This window comes from Vicugna pacos, chromosome 6 (genome assembly GCF_048564905.1).
Source record: "Vicugna pacos chromosome 6, VicPac4, whole genome shotgun sequence".
NCBI classification, from domain to species: domain Eukaryota; kingdom Metazoa; phylum Chordata; class Mammalia; order Artiodactyla; family Camelidae; genus Vicugna; species Vicugna pacos.
In genome coordinates this window covers 47,131,553-47,147,811 of record NC_132992.1, presented here as the reverse complement: position 1 = coordinate 47,147,811, position 16,259 = coordinate 47,131,553, and the positions used below count along the sequence as shown (strand labels likewise).

At 32.6% G+C, this 16,259-nt stretch overlaps 1 long non-coding RNA gene across 3 annotated transcripts in view; it reads right to left on the bottom strand.

Annotated features, from left to right (window-relative positions):
• LOC140696904 (uncharacterized) overlaps positions 1 to 16,259 on the bottom strand; it is a 404,568-nt gene that overhangs the window by 370,362 nt on the left and 17,947 nt on the right. For 2 of the 3 annotated variants that reach the window (XR_012073557.1, XR_012073554.1), the window contains exon 1: positions 6,813 to 6,892. The exons of the other annotated variant lie outside the window; for it this stretch is intronic. This is a non-coding gene — a long non-coding RNA (uncharacterized lncRNA). Of the gene's footprint in view, positions 1 to 6,812; positions 6,893 to 16,259 lie in introns of those variants that run through there. 3 annotated transcript variants of the gene reach the window in all.

Sequence of the window (16,259 nt, the reverse complement as noted above, 5' to 3'; positions counted from 1 at the left end):
ATACAAAGAAAATAAATAAAATTTGGATCACCGAATAAATACTAAGTACTGGACTGAGAATTTGTTGTGTCTGAAGACACTAAAGGACAAGATACATCTATTTGAAGTAATGAAAGTTGTATTGGCAGTAATTTGTGAAATACCTGGTTTTGACTTTTAAACACACACCATCCAAATTGTTTTAATGATTATTATCAATATTAGTTCTTACTATTTCTATAAATATGCAAAACATTCAACAACTATGTTGTATTGAGCTGTACTTTTCATAATGGATAATCCCTCTTATTCAAATTTGCAAGTACTCAATCGATTAAGTGATATTCACTAAATCTCCTGGATATTTTGCTAGACTTAGTTCAAAGACCTCAGAGATAACATCCCATGGAGCTTTTAAATTAAATATCAATGATTCTGCAAATTATTGAATAGGACCTAGATGAGATTTATCACCACAATGACTTGAAGGTGTCCCTGCTGTACTTGCTTGGATGATGTTCTTTAGTGCTCAGAGACCTGGAGAGCAGAGGACAAACAGCTGATAAATTTATGATTGTGTTTTCTCAGATGTGAGAAAGGGTAAGGAAACAATAGAGTTGGGACACTTACATCATCAAATTGAACTAATGTACTTTAAGCCTAGTCTACATAGAGAAGAAACTGAAGACAGGGAGGGCGCTTTACATTGGGAAGAAAATCAAGGCATCAAGTAAGTGGTGGTAATTGGAGGATGAAATAATGAGCACGACTGAAATGGGTTGTTAACAAAGTGGCCGTAGACAGTTTTGCTTTAGAGATGAAGTAACTGTTGGTGCTGTTATGCCTGTGTACTATGGCTGTGTATTTGAGTAGCTGAAATGAAGTATGACTGAAATGTTTCAGATTTAAAGAAGTAAAAGATGGCCTTTACCACTGCTGTATGAGTTTCTGTAAGGGCATACAAATCCACAGGGATGATACACTACTTGAGATGAGAAGTACAATTATGTCATATATCAAAATTTTCCATAAACATGTAAACATTTACACATGGCAACAATTAAAATAGAAAGCCAAATTTCACATGCCAAGAATGAGAAAGCATTTTACAAGGACATAAGACAAGTGATTTGAAGGCAACCCTGGGAAACAGATGTATGCAGTCTTTACTTCCTAGCACTGTGTGAGAAGTCAGGCATCCTTGAGAAGACAGGGAGAAGTGAGAGCCCTGTGAGGGAAAGGACCCTTCGGAGTGATTGAGGTATGGAAAATTTCATCTGCTATTAAACAAAGGGCCTGCCGCATACAGAATAAAAATTTAGGAGGGATAAAGGAAGTAGTAACTTGGATCAGAAACAGTAAGAATATGGAAAAATAAAGATGAGAGTACAGTAAAGAATACATGACTGGAAGGTCTTGCCATGGGATAAGGCTTGCTTATCTTTTGTTCAGTGTTTGTGAAGAAATGGCAAAATTAGCTTTGAGCTTCCTCCTTCTAGCCATACTTCCAAAGAGTTGCATTAAGCAAGTCTACCTATATCTTAATGTAAAAGCACTCAATGGCCCAAGATCAGCTCTCAACTATTTACTCTCTTTAGTGTGTCCTAAAATGCTGAGGCTGGATGTCTTTTCAACATAACCCACCAAGGCATTGTATCTATATTTCAGCCCTACCTAAATTATTGCTCCTTCTATGTTTTTGGAAAGTATGTCCCCTTCATCTTCTTTCACACAAGTCTCAAGTTTTAGCTTTGATTCCTTCTGTAAAGGCTGCCCAGAATTGTTCTACTTTGAGACACAATTCTCCACAAGTCTCTCAAGTTTCTTTACAACCAGGAATTAACAGTCAACTGGGGCTTATGTAAATTCCAGACAGAATGACTTCATTCATGGAGATATTTGGGGTTAGTAAAGATAAAGAACCCTCCCCCTTCCCTTCTCTAAAGGTTTGCTTATAATCTAGAAAAACGAAGATGATATCTCTTTCCAGATGAGAGAGTTGGAAAGTTTCCCATAAGCCCTTTTATGAGATTTGGGGTCTCCCAAATTCAGCCATCCTCCACTGGGACATGGACCCATGGTATGCGTAGCATCCAGCCAAGTCTGCCTCTGCACTGCCCCAGTGGAGTCTGGGGTTTGGGGTATCTGTGCAAACAAAAAGCTCACACTGCCTGCTGTACTGTAAGTACTAAGCTATATACATCACTTGGGCATCTTATCCCTTACAAACCAAATCTACAGAAGTTTGGTAAGCCAACCTAGAAGTTTCCACCAAGTTCTGGCTCAGGGACTGCTTGACTGCTTGACACCTGGACACAGAGTGTGTCCCTTTCATGTGTTCCCACAGTACACTATATTATAATTATCCCCAATATTGTATCATATGCTTTTCTACTAGTTTGAAAATGCATTAGAAACAGACCACATTTTTACTTATTTGTCCACATTTTACTGTATAAGATGTTACAAAAGAGTCCAGTCACTGCAATACAACATTGTCATACAATTATAAAGAAGTACTAGAGCATATATTACAGAGAAGCAATAAAGCTTATTGCTTTATTTTTGAGCACTGCATTCAGAATATTTAAATTCAAGTCATAGTTCTACCACTTATAAGCTGTGTGGCCTCAGGCAAGATATTTAATCTCTCTGTGCTTCAGTTTATTTGTAAAACTGGAAATCACAATATATACTGCACAGGCTGCTGTGAGGATCAAATGGGTAAATATACTTTTGGAAAAATTTTGGCACAATTAAAGCAATCAAAATTTCCTACACATTATTTTAATGTCTCAATATTACAGATAAATGTATAAATATTATTTATTTAGCCAAAGACCATTATAAAAGTCAAGGACATTAATTTAAACTGTGATAATACTGGCATTTTAAAAACTTTAATTTATTCCAGTAACTGTGATCTTTCTATGTAAGGCTACCAAATACTGTGAGCTCTAGACAGACAGATAGATAGATATTCTCCAGGTTCTCTGGAGACCTCTAATACAAGGTCCAAAAATTAATTTGAAAAAAACTGATAAAAGGGTAAGTAAAAACCTAATGTTCCTGGAATGATACTCAAGATCAGATTGGCTCAATTTAAAATTTACCATCTATCTTGCCCTGCAAATGTTATTGGAGGTATTGCTCAATGCCTAGAATTCTAAAGTAAGACAGGAAAACTTAAAAGACATTTTAAGAATATTTTCAAATTTATTTCAATTTTTTTCCAAAAAAGTGGATTGTTATAATAAAAGTAATAATGTTGGAAATATAAAAAATTAGTAAGCATAAACTTCAATTAAATAATGCTGGAAGACCAGAGGGGGAGCTCTTATATCCCGCAAAAACAGTGGAGTCCAACAAGAATAAGAAAAGTTCTTTCAGGATTCAGCCAATGAAAAGCTATGGACCCTGTGTTTACTTCAGCCCTCTCAACATGCTTTCCCCCTCTATAAGAGTTCTCCTTCTGTTGCTGCACAGATTTGCATACAGTTCACTGTGGTTACAGATCCTGAATTGCAATTTTCTGCTGAATCTCCTGAATAAACCCCATCTTTACTGAAGAAATACCTGACATTGTTTCAGGTCAAACACATAAATTTTCCCAATTAGATACTAAAATCAGGACTATTTTTCACTTTCTTATTTATAAACTTGTCAGTATCACTCCAGGTCTTCAGAGACTTAAAACTTCTTATTATAAATCAGCATCAAAGCTTCAAGTGAAAAACATCATGGAGACCCTGCACAAAAAGATCAGCCACCTCTGAGATTTCACTATTCCTCTGAGATTTTACAGAGATAGTGTAGAAATAAAATGGATTATATCTACAGCGTTTTGTGCAGTCTATTAACATGTTAAATATGCCATTTTATAAGGATGAGTAGATTCTACCTTTTTTCCCACTACAAAGGAAAATGTTGAAGAAGAGAGAATAAAGCTTTTTTCACAGTTTGCATCATTTTGGTTTCATATTTTGTGTTCACAGATGGTTGCTTTATATAGCTAGATGTAGAATTCAGTAAGAATGAATTCCAAGGTAACAGGAGGGGTCGTCATTAGCATTTCAAAAGTCCTCAAGATGCCTAAAAATATTTTAGCACTTTTCCTAATATCTTCACAATCAGCTTAGCTCTCAAGATTTTATCACTTCTATTGAAAATAAACTAATTTCAAAAGGTGATAACTAAAATACCTACCCTTTTTAAAATAGACTTTATTTTTTAAATCAGTATTAGGTTCACAGCAAAACTGAGGTGAAGAATAGTGACTTCCCATACACCCAGTTCCCCTCACATGCATAGCCTCACTATTGTCAAGGTCTCCCACTAGAGTAGTACAATTGTTACAACTGATAAATCTACACTGACACATCAGTATGACTCCAAGCCCATAATTTATGTACCTGTAAACCCTGAGACTTTCAGAAAACTATGAATGCTAAGTTGGTCTTTTTTTTTTCTTACATCTCCAAATTAGTAAATGGTTACAAGTTTTAAAATAAGAATACATATGCTAAAGGAGAGTGGTCATATTTTAATGTTGTTTTATGTTTTCTAATAACATATAATATTTGGAGAGAATTGGTCCTGATGCTTTCCAAGGTACTTTGCTTTAGGTAAAAATACTTGTATCAATTTGCTCAGTTCCTCAGTAAACGAGCCTTAGCAGAAATATATGTATAGATGCTTAAATATATCTCATCTTATATGCTGCAACAAATGAAGTAAAAGCAAATAACTGATAATATCACCCTCCACTCTCCTTAAAATACATTTCCAGGAATGTATAAGGCAGAGATCATGTGTGTCCAGATAAAAACATCAGTTTTACTGATGTATTCAATATGCTATTCTGAGTGCCACATCTCAGTATCTAGTGAAAACTACAAAAATACTTTTCCCTATCAAACTTAAAAATCAATGCCCAAATGATGGAAAAAGGTATTTTGTGCTAATGGAAATGACAAGAAAGTGGGGGTAGCAACACTTACATCAGGCAAAGTAGACTTTAAAACAAAGCCTAAAACCAAAGACAAAGAATGGCATCATATAATGATAAAGGGATCAATACAAGAAGAGACTATAATACTCATTAACATACATGCACATAATACAGGAGTACCTAAATAGATAAAGCAAATATTAACAGACAGAGAAGGAGAAACTGACAATAATGAAATCATAGCAGGGGACTTAAATGAACCACTTACATCAAAAGACAGATTATCCAGACAGAAAATCATTAAGAAAAAGTAGTCTTAAATGACACATTAGACCAGTTGGCCTTCACAGAAATCTACAGGACCTTCCATCCAAAAACAGCAAAATATACATTCTTTTCATGCACATAGAACATTCTCTAGGACAGATCACATGCTAGGCCACAAAACAAGTATCCACAAATTTAAGAATAGAAAATGTATCAAGCATTTTTTTTTTTGAAAAATAAATAAAATTGGTAAGGCTTTTAGCCAGGTTTATCAAGAAAAAGAGAGAAAGGACCCAAATAAACAAAATAAGAAATGAATGAGGAGGAAAAAAAAAAAACAGTATCACAGAGAAAAAGTCCTAAGAGAATACTAGAATTATATGCTGACAAATTGAACAACCTAGAAAAAAAAGGACATTTTCGAGGAACATACCATCTTCTAAGACTCAGGAAGAAATAGATGATCTGAAAGGACCAACCACTAATAGTAATAATTGAATATGGAATCAAAAAACTCCCAGCAAATGAAAGGCCAGAACCATTTGGCTTCACAGAGGAATTCTACTAAACATATAAAAAAGAGCTAATACTTTTGCTTAATTAATTATTACTTAATGCTTCTCAAAATATTTAAAAAAAAACCTGAAGAAGATGGAACACTCCCAAATTTATTCTATCTTGATACCAAAACCAGACAAAGACACTACAAAGAAAAAAAATTGCAGGCCAATATTTCTGATGAAGATAGATGCAAAAATCCTCAAAAACTACTCTCCAAATGAATTCAACAATATATTAACGAGATCATATACCATGATCAGGTGGACTTTACAGAAGGGATGCAAGGATGGTTCAATATTCACAGATCAATGAGATATACATTAACACAAGGAAGGATAAAAATCACATGATTATCTCAATAGATACAGAAAAAGCATTTGCAACATCTATTCATGATAAAATTCCTCATTAAAGTGGATATAGAAGGAATATATCTCAACATAATAAAGGCCATTTATGAGAAACCAATAGCTAACATCATTCTCAGCAAAGTAGAAAGCCTTTCCTCTAAATTCAAGACCAAGAATAGGATGTCCACTCTGGTCAATTCTATTTAACAGAGAATTGGAAGTTCTATCCACAGTAATCAGACAAGATAAAGAGATAAATGGAGCCAAAAATTAAAAGGGGAGAAGTAAACCTGCCACTATTGCAGATGACTTAATACTATATATATAGAAAATCCTAAAGTCTCCACCAAAAGAGCCAAACAACAAACAAACAACTATTGGAACTAATAAATGAACCCAGTAAAGCTACAGGAAACAAAATTAATATACAAAAATCAGTTGCTTTTCTATTTACCAATAATAAACTGTCAGAAAGAGAAAGCAAGAAAATAATCCCATTTAAAATCACATCACAAAGAATAAAATATCTAGGAATAAACTTAATCAAGGAGATGGTAATCCTGTTCTCTAAAAACTATAAAATATTGACAAAGGAAATTGAGAATGATACAAAAAATGGAAAAATATCCTGCATTCTTAGTTAAGAATACTGTCAAAATGTCCATACTACTAAAAGCAATCTATAGATTTAATTCAATACTTACCAAAACACCCACGACATTTTTCACAGAACTGGAACCAATTTATATGGAATCACAAAAGACCCCAAATTGCCAAAGCAATCCTTAGAAAAAAGCACAAAGATAGTGGTATTAGGCTTCCTGACTTCAGATTATTCCATAAATCTACTGTAATCAAAACAGCATGGTACTGGCACAGAAAGAAAAAAAAATGTATCTAGTAATGGAACAGTCTAGAGAGCCCAGAAATAAAGCCACATACCTATGGTCAATTAATCTACAACAAAGGAGATTAGGATATACAAGGGGAAAGATAGTGTCTTCAACAAGTGGTGCTGGGAAAACTGGACAGCTACAAATAAAAGAATGAAGCTAGAGCATTTTCTCACACCATCTACAAAAATAAACTCAAAATATATTAAAGACCTAAATGTAAGACTCATAAAAATTCTAGAGAAGAACATAGGCAGAACACTCTGACATGAATTGTAGCAGTATTTTTTGGAACTGTATCCTAAGGCAAAAGCAATAAAAGCAAAAATAAACAAATGGGACCTAATTAACTTAAAACCTTTTTATTTGGACAGCAAAGGAAACAGTTGACAAAATAAAAAGATAACCTACTTAGTGGCAGAAAATAATATGGCCAATAAGGGGTTAATTTCCAAACTATATAAACAGCTCATTCAATGCAAAAATTCCTCTTTAAAAATAGGCAGAAGACTTAAATAGACATTTTCCCAAAGAAGATACACAGATAGCCAATAGGCACATGAAAAAATATTAACATCACTAATTACCAGAGAAATGTAAATCAAAACCACAATAAGATATCACCTCACATTTATCACAATGGCTTTTATCAAAAAGACAAAAAATAAGAAATGTTGGTGAGGATGTGGAGAAAAGGGAAGTCTCGTACGCTGCTGGTATGAATATAAGATGGTGCAGTCACTGTAGAAAACAATATGGTGGTTCCTCATAAAAACAAAAAATAGAACTAGCATATCATCCAGCATTTCCATTACTGGGTATACACCCCAAAAAACATAAACACTAACTCAAAAAAATATATGCACTTCAGTGTTCAGAGCAGCATTATTTACAATTGCCAAGTTATAGAAGCAACTTAAGCGTCCATCACCAGGGGTATGGAAAAAGATGTTACACACACACACACCACAATAGGATATTACTCAGCCACAAAAAAAGAATGAAATTCAGCCATTTATAACTATGTGAATGCCCTAGAGGATATTATGCTTAGTGAAATAAGTCAAAGACAAAAACTCTGTTATCACTTATGTATGGAATCTAAAAAAAAAATCAAACAAATGAATGTATACAACCAAACTGAAACAGATTCACAGTTAATAGAGAACAAACTATGGTTAACAATGAGGTGAGAAAAGGAGGCTAGGGAAAGATAGGAGTATGGAATTAAGAGATACAAACTACTACATAGAGAATAAACAAGCATCAAGGATACACCATACAGCACAGGGAAATAAAGCAATCATTTTATAATAACTTTAAGTGGTATATGATCTGTAAAATCAGTGACTCAATAGGCTATACACCTGAAACTAGTATATTATAAATTTATACTTAAATAAAACCTCACCCTTCACTTCTGTCCTTAGCCTGTTAATTCAATTTTAGCTATAATACTGCTAGGTCAATGTAGCTAAAATCTCCCAGACTTGATCTATGACCAAATTCTTATCACCCCTAGCCTGCCTTCAGCAAGAATCTTGAGAGGTCCGCTGAAGAAAGATAAAAACCCTAAATTCAGATTTTTAAAATTGGACTTGATCTAGCAAAAGATTAAAAGTTTACAAATCCAAGAGTGACATAATCAGAACCATGCTTCTAGCTTTTCACATAAGTGGCATATGAAAATGGTCCTGATGAGGAAGCAATTACATGATATACACATACAGACACACATATGTGAATATGTGGATACATACGTACATATATTTTGGAAATTTATAGTGAGCACATTCTGGTATTAGAATATGTAAATCCACAAAACAAAATTATTATCTTAGTTAAAAATTGAAATTGACAGTGATACAATTTAATGTTCTTAGTCTGATTTCACCAGTTTTACGTATGTGTATACGAGTATTAGTATCTTCATTTGCAGAGTCTGCAAATTTTTATGTTATAAGAACATTGCATGAGATCCACCATCTTAAGAATACTGAACTGAGAGCTTAAAAATCTGTTAACTGTATGCAATATGATGTGTAGGAGATCTCTACAATTTACTCACCTTATGTAACTGAAACTTTGTACCCATGGAATAGCAACACCCCATATCTCCTTTCCCCCAGACCTTGACAACTACCACTCTATTCTCTGAATCGTAAGTTTGACTATTTGAGATACTTCACATTAAGTGGAGTCACGCAGTGTTTGTTTTTCTATGACTAGCTTATTTTGCTTATTTAGCGTAACGCCTTCCATGTTCATCCATATTGTCACATATTAGAGGATATCCTTTTTTAAGGGAGAATAATATTCTAGCAGATATGTGTGGATGTATATATGCATGTATAACTTTACATCTTCTTTATCCATTTATCCACTGGTGGAAACATAGGTTGTTTACACATCTTGACTACTTTGAGTAGTGTTGAAATGAATATGGGAGTACTAATATCTCTGAAAAATCTTGATTTAATCCTTTATAACCTGAATTGGTATTGCTATTTCATATAATAGTTTTGTTTCTAATTTTCTGAAGAACCTACATACTGTTTTCCATACTGGCTGTATCATTTTGTATTCCCATTAATGGCGTACAACTGTTCTAATATCTCTAATTCCTCACCAACATTTATTCTTTTTTTGCCAATATTCACCTTAAGTGAACTCATCTTAGGTGAATGAAGTGGTATCTCATTGTGGTTTTGATTGCATTTCCCTGAGTAATAGTTACACTGACCATTTTTTATTATACCTGTTAGTTTGTGTAGGTCTTCTTCGGAGATATATTTATTCAGTTCCTTTGCCCATTTTTAAAAATTGGATTGTTAGATTATTTCCTACTATTGAGCTGTTCAAGTATCTTATATATTTTTGGAAATTAACCATGAATTAGATTTATATTTTGCAAATATTTCCTTTCATACTGTACTTTTCTTTTTTTTTTTTTTCCACTGTGCAGAAGCATTTTAGTTTGATGCAATCACACACATTTTCTTTAGTTGCCTGTGCTTTTGGTGTTACAGCTATGACATGATGGTGAAGACCAAAACCATGAAACCTTTCCCTTATGTTTTTTCGTAGGAGTTTTACTATTTCGGACCTTATGTTTAAGTACTTAATCCTTTATGTTGATTTTTGTGTATGATAGAAGGTGAGAGTCCAGATTATTGTGCACATGGATATTCAGTTTTCCAATACACTTTGTGGTCAGAATATCCATCCTCACTGTGCATCTTTAATAGATTAAGAAAAAGAAAACTCAAATAAAATCAGAATTTTTTAAACTGATGCCACAGAAATATAAAGGATTATAGGAGACTACAATCAACAACCATGCTGACAAACTGGATAAACTCTTAAAATGGATACATTCTTAGAAACATAAACCTACCAAGATTAAATCATGAATAAATAGAAAATCTAAACAGATCTACAACTAGTAAGCAGTCCAAAACTTTCCAACCAAGAACATTCCAGGATCCATCATATGACTTAATGAGTAAATTCTACCAAACTTTCAAAGAAGAAATAATGCCTATCCTTCTTAAAGTCTTCCAAAAATTTTAATTGAGAACTTTTAAACTCATTTTATGAAGCCAATATTACCCTGATATCAAAGCCATATAAAGACACCAGAAGAAATGAAAACTACAGGTCAATATTCTGCATGAACATAGATTAAAAAAAAATCCTCAACAAAATACCAGCAAACTGAATTCAACAGCACACTAAAAGGGTCATACACAATGAGTAAGTAGAATTTATCCCTGAGATGCAAGTTTGGTTCAACACACACAGATCAATTATGTATATATTACATTAACAGAAGCAGGATAAAAATCACATGAATATCTCAATAGATGCAGAAAAGCATTTGATAAAATTTAATAACATTTCATGATAAAAACTCTCAACAACTAGGAATAAAGGAGAACTTCCTCAAGATAATACAAGCCATATATAAAAAGCCTAAAACTAACATTATTTCAACAATGAAAAATTGAAAGCTTTCCCTTCAATTTCAAAAACATAACAAAGATACCAACTCCCATCATTTCTACTCAACATTGTACTGGAAATCCCAGCCAGAGCAATTAGGCAAGAATAAGATAAAAAGCATCCAGATTAGAAAGGAAAATGTAAAACTGTCCTTGTTTGTAGGTGACTTGATCTTACTTAGAAACTCGAAACGTTTCCCAACACCCACACCGAAAGGAAAAACTATTAAAACTAATAAATTCAGTAAAGTAACAAGATTAAAGATTAACATACAAAAACTGGTTGCTTTTGTTAAGATAACAATGAACTCTTTGTAAACGAAAATGGGAAAATAATCCTATTTAGTATGCAAAGTATTACAATAACTATGCTTACAATAATGTGTTAATGGATACACAAGGTAAAACAATGTAAATTGTGACATTAAAAAAATAAAACATGGGAGAAGGATGGTAAAATTGTAGAGCTTTAGTATATTAACAGTTAAAAATAGACCATTATAAATATGGTATTTTATTTAAGCCCAATTCAGAACAAAACCTACAGTAGTCACACAAGTGATAAAAATAAATCTAAGCTTACTACCACAGAAAAACAAATTGAAAAGAAAGAGAAAAAGAGAGGAATAAAGTAACTGCAAAATAACAAGAAAACAATTAACAAAATGGTAACAGTAATCCCATCCCATCAATAACTACTTTAAATGTAAACAGATGAAGTTCTCCAATCAAAAGACAGAGTTGCTGATGTATATAAAAAGAAGACCCAATTATATGCTGTCTACAAGAGACTCACTTCAGCTTTAAGGACACACCAGATAAAAAGCGAAAGGATAAAAAAGATATTCCATGTAAACGCAAACCAAAAGAAAGCTGGGATAGTTATATCATTCAAAATATACTTGGAGCCAAAGACTATAATAAGGAACAAAGATGGGGATTACTTAATGATAAAGGAGTAAATCCAACAAGAATATACAACATTTGTAAATATTCATACAGTCAACATAGGTGAAGCCAAATGCATAGAGCAAATATTAACAAACCTGAACGGAGAAGTAGATAACAACATATTAGTGGTAGAAGACTTTAGTATCAAACTCTCAATACAGGATAAATCATCCCAACAGAAAATTAGTAAGGAAACATTGAATTTAAGCAAACTTTAGACCAGCTGAACTTAACAGAAATTTATAGAATTTCCCATCCAACAATAACATAATGCATAATCTTAAATGTGAATAATTCTCCAGGACAGCTCATTTTTTCAGTCCATCAAACAAAACTCAATACATTTAAGAATACTTAAATCATATCACGTATCTTTTCTGAACATCACTGTATGAAACTAAAAAATCAATTACAAGAAAGAAACAGGAAAATTCACATATATGTGGAGATTAAACAACATGCTGCTAGACCACCAATGGATCAAAAATGAAATCAAAAGAGAAATCACAAATATTTTGGAAATGCAGCTGATAAAACCTAATATTAAAAGATAACCCTAGAAATTAGAAAATGGTTTATAGTGAATGACATATCAAATGTGTTGTTTCAAAACTTAGGGGATACAAGTAAAGCTATACTCACAGGGATAATTACAGCATTAAAGAAATACAGATATCCAAGTGTCTGCTTAACACCACTCAGCTTTTACAAATGACCTACATTAGTATAGTAACAACTTTTTTTGCAAAAGTGAAAATCCTCTTTGAATTTTGAACTTCTTTCTGAAAAACAGATACTAATATAAATCTTTCCTAAAATCCAAGTCACATAGTGCAAACTTTGAAAAAGCAGGGATATTCTTCTATTTAGGCCCTTTTCAGTTATCAAATGTTTCATAGGAACATTCTACTTTCAGATAGTGGGGGATAACCATGTATTAGAAAAGAAGACTGAATTTGGATAAATGTGCACCTCAGTAAGTGACTGAACAATACGTTGTAAATACAGAAATTAGAAGAAAGCAAGAATAAAAGAGATTAATAGAATTGACAGCAAATGTCTAGTAGAGACAATCATTTGAGTTACCACTGAATCTTTAAAAGTATTTTTAAACATTACAATAAGCTCTGTGAATACTGGTCAAGAATTTAAAATAGAAGGAACAAATGGCCAAGTGATGAATTAAAAAAAAAAAAAGTCACTCTAGATTCCAAAGAAATTATATTGGTAAAAATAATATATTTTAAATAATTTTGTGCTGATTTTAAAATGTTGGTTAAAATACCACTTGCCAAAATAGCATTAGAAGAATTTAAAATCTGAAGGGTCATATATGTAATAAAAATAATATGTAGAAAAGGATAGGCTTTACTATGATTTATTATGTGAATCATAATTTACTAGTGAATTCTTCAAAGAATAGAGAATAGAAAATGAAAGAACACTCATAGTTAATTTATTAGATTAACATAAATTTGATCTTAAATCCTGAAAACAGCAATTGGAAAACAACATAACAAAGACTATAACAAGTTCCTTTATCTCCTGATTATAAATAAACATAAAAAAGCATCCTAAGCCCAGTATAAGCACATTGAATCCAGCAGTGTATCAAATGCATAATGCATCCTGATCAAGTTATAGTTTATCTAGGAATGCCTGATTTATTTAACATATTAAAATGCATTGTAATAATACATAGAATTAAGAGAATAAAGAACAATGAAGATTATCCTATGATTTTATTTCTGATTACTTAAGAATTGTTTTATAAACAATTGCTTTCCATTTATGATTTTAAAAACTTTAGTATCACTCGTAATATAAAGGAAATTAGTCTCTGTAAAAATCTATAAAAAACTTAGAATAAACATCATTTATTTCTGAAATAATTGAAAGCTATCTTTGTGAAACCATGAAAGAAATAAGGATGCTCAGCCATCCTGACTTTCATGAAATACTCTACTAGAATAATAAATAATGACTGATGAACCATGATCTAAAAACTAAAAAATTTTTGATACTGTTGAGAGTATAAATAAAATGTGAATCCAAGTAGGGGAGAGGTCATGTTCATAGATTTCAAGAATCAATATTATAAAGCCGTCACTTCTCTCTGTATGAATATACAGATTCACTGTGATCTCACCAAGATGTTGTTGATAACGTTGTTTTTTTTTTTTAAATGAAGATTGACAATATAATTCTAACACATATACGAAAACATAAAGAGCCAAGTCAAGTTTAGAAAAGTCAAAGTTGGAGAAATCACATATCAGAAATCTAGTACTATTATGAAACTACAGCTATTAAAACAGTGCTGTAATAATAAAAGGAGGATCAGAAAGACCAATGCAACAAAAATGTAGAGTCCTGAAATAAACACACAAATATGTAATCAACCAATTTGTATACAACCTGATGCTACAAAGCAGTGGCATAGAATTTTGTTTAATTATTAATTCTCATTTAATTGGATATCCACACGGATAAAAATGAAGCTTAAATCTTACCTTACATCATATTAAAAAAATTCCAGATGATGCTTTAAATATGAAAGACAACACAATTAATCTTCCAGAAGATAATGAGGAATACTTTTTCATTAACTTGAGGCGAGAAGGTCATTTAAACATGATGCAAAGTTTATTTTCAATAAGGGGAAAAAAAATCAATGTTCTGTTTTCTTTTTTTATGAAAGTTGACAATATAATTCTAACACATATATGGAAATGTAAAAAAGCCCAATTTAGGACTACTTCAATTATAAAGTTTTCTGTTAATTAAAAAAGACCTGTACCACAGTGAAAAGATAAGCCACAGTGTGGGAGAAGTCTTTTGCAATACATACGATGGACAAAGCCTCAACATAAACAAATGCATAAAAGACTAACAGACCAAAAGGATATCTAAACAGTTAGCTTTATCAGTGATTATTAGTGATTAGAGAAATGTAAATTAAACCACAATGAGACACCCTTATGCACCTACTAGAAAGGTAAAAAAAAATTAAAGAGTGGTAAAAATACAAGTGCTTTTGAGACAATAGAGAAACTAAATATTTCATATACTGCTGCTGGCAGTACAATTTGTTACAACCACTTTAGAAAAATTGCTTAGCAATATGTATTAAACTTTAATACATACATATGCTATTACCCAGCAGTTCTCTCCTTAAAATATACTTTACAGAATTTATTTAGATGTGCAAAACTTACCTAACATGGTAGAAGTCAAAACAGTTGTTACTTTTTAGGGGAACATTTAAAAGGATGATTCTGGTAAACAGTTGATACTCTATTTGTTGGGTGATAGTTGTTTACTTTGTAATATTCATGTTACTGGAAGGAGGGGAGTAAAAGTTACCTCGGTTCTTTGTCATCTGAATAAAATATGAATTTTTAATGAGAGGCAGAAAGGATAATATAAACAGAAAATTTTAGTAGTAAAGTAAAAAGGTAGTAAAATATAGTATGCATCCCCCCCCCCCCCCCGAGAATCGAGGGTGGGGTAATCCAAGAGAGCAAAAATGGCGCCAGTCCTTTGTTTTTCCTGTTTTTGTATCCTGGCTTAGGGGGGCGTTTTTGTGATTGACTGATTCATGGCTCAGGTTCTGTGAGTGCTCAGGCTGACTGATGGCTCAGGTTCCTTGTGCTCAGACACACCCATGCCCATCTCTTTTACGCATGTTCTTACTCATGATGCACACAGAGAAACCTACAGGAGGAGGCTCAAACTGCAATGTTAATTATGTTATAATGAGCATTGGGTCAAGTTAAGCCAGGTTCTTCTCTCTACTGAGCAGCTGCAGCGTTCAATTCTAGCCAGCTTCTTTGTTGGCCCTCATTTAGAGGAAGTAGAAGTTTTTGGAGCCCTTTATTCTAAGCATAGGTGTACTGTTATTTTCTGGGTTGCTCCCTCCCCCTTCCTCTCCCCCTGCCCAGTATTCATTTCTTTCTAATTGCCTAACAATTATACTTTTATTAAGAAAAAAAAAAAAGAAATGAAAACTTGAGACATTAAATAAATGCAGTGTGTGGAATTTGGGTCGTAATTTGAACAAATCAGCTATTACAGATTTATTAGCTAATCAAGGTAATTAGAACAGTAACTAAATTTGAGTATACTAGAGAGATACTGTTAAATTTTAAAGAGTGAAAAGGGTATTTTGTATTTATAGTTTTTTTTTTTTAAACTTCGGATAGCATATACTAAAATACTTCATATTGAAATCACATGATGCTGGCATTTTTCCAAAGAATTCAGTTGAGGAGGGGAAGTGGAAGGGCTGCGAGGACAATTA